The sequence below is a fragment of the Olea europaea genome, chromosome 4, assembly GCF_002742605.1.
Source record: "Olea europaea var. sylvestris chromosome 4, O_europaea_v1, whole genome shotgun sequence".
NCBI lineage: Eukaryota > Viridiplantae > Streptophyta > Magnoliopsida > Lamiales > Oleaceae > Olea > Olea europaea.
Window position 1 is genome coordinate 2,498,451 of NC_036240.1, and position 1,751 is coordinate 2,500,201.

General features: G+C 37.0%; 1 pseudogene; it reads left to right on the forward strand.

The window, feature by feature from the left end:
* LOC111392269 overlaps nucleotides 1-1,468 on the forward strand; it is a 7,781-nt pseudogene extending 6,313 nt beyond the window's left edge.
* The last annotated feature ends 283 nt before the right edge of the window (nucleotides 1,469-1,751 follow it).

Here is a 1,751-nt window from a genome sequence, read left to right on the forward strand (position 1 = left end):
CCATCACGTGTGGCATTTCTTACTTGGGAAGTAAGTAGCTGATCTCACAAGTTAAAGTGTGGTGACACTTGAATGAATACGTGGATGTTTTGTTATAAAACAAAATATTGGAGACCCGCTTAGAGATTTCACATGGAAAACTATCTGAGTGTTAATGGTTAATCACTAACGTTCGGTAGTGGGATTGGTCCTTTGACTTGATGTCGTCATAGTACCTTATATGAGGATAGTCATGCTTTGACGGTGCTGGATGTTGCTCTGCCAAGGGCTGATAATACGGCATTGTTCAGGTATGTCAAGAATAGTATGAAGGTTGTGAATGATTAATAGAGAATTCGTCACTCTTAGATAGTAAGAGATTATGATCTGCATTTCATTCAATTAAGTCGATAACGAAATCATTGGCCAAAGTGTACTGATAAGTCGAAAAGGAGTTTTCGATTTATATTGACTTAATAGTGGAGTGAAAGATATGATCGATCGGGATTGACACACTTCCATATCTCGTAATTAATTGGATCATATTGACGAAGGGATTATAGTTTCACAATAAACGAACGTGTTTGATTTTGTCATACTACGTGGCATTTTTCGTCACATGTATTGCCCTGACACATTGCTAGATGTCAATCTGGGACGACAAATGTGAATTTGTGATAAATTAAAAAGGTGTTTTAATTTATCAATTTTGATTAGATCAAAATAATATTTCACATCGTTAGGTATCGTGATCGGAAACCTGATGGGTCGCACACAAAAGGGAATTGGAAGATTGCAATTCATCAATTAATTAATTTAACAATCGTTGGATAAATTAATTAATTGGGTTGGTTATTTATAGGCCTGAATTAATTGGATTAATTAATTCACTGACCGGATTTAATTAAATGGATTAATTAAATGTTGGATCGGGTCAAGCCAAGCCCGTTTGGGCTTATATAAATAACTTATTAGGATTTACAATTTGGTTGAGAATTCATTATTCTTGCTAGCACAAGAAGAAAACTCGAATCTGTAATCTTGGTTTTTGTGTGGATCACCATTGGAAGCTGGACAATTGGACTGTTGTGGGATACAGATCCAAGTTGCTGGAACAAATATGTAACAAAGGAGTTTGCAGATCATGTAAAAGGTATATTTTTATCACAGTTTCTATCTAAATGCAAAGACAATTCTTGGTGGGAATCAAAATCTGTTTTTAATTTTTCGCTTTGCATGTTAGGTAGATTCCTAATAGTGGTATCAGAGCCTACTTTGTGTTTTTTAGAAATTGTTTCACGAATTGAATAATCAAATGTTGATTTTGGTAATTTTCTTGTTTCTAGCAATTGAGAAATTTTATTTTCAAATTTTATTTTTTGAAATCAGATTTTAAAAAAAGTGGTTTGAAACATGGCAGGCGGCAGGATACAGCTCCGATGACCGCCGCGTCACTGCAATATACGGGGAGCTGCCTGCATTGGCATGACTGCCGCTGCAGGGGTAGTAGCGCAAAGGAGCTATTTTGGTAGCAGTGCTTTCGCGCTGCTGTGAAACGGGCTAGAGCCTGTCCCCTCTAGGCGATGGGCCCAGCCAAAAAGAAAGAAAGAAAAATTCTAAGGTAACAGTAAACGAGTGAAAGAAAGTTGGAAGCGGGGGGTTGTTGTGCAATTTGTGAAATTGCAAGCCCCCTGCTTGCAATTAAAATCAGGGGTCAATGGGTAAATTTTAAATGTAGGGCTGCCATGTAATTTCATAAATTGGAAGGGCTT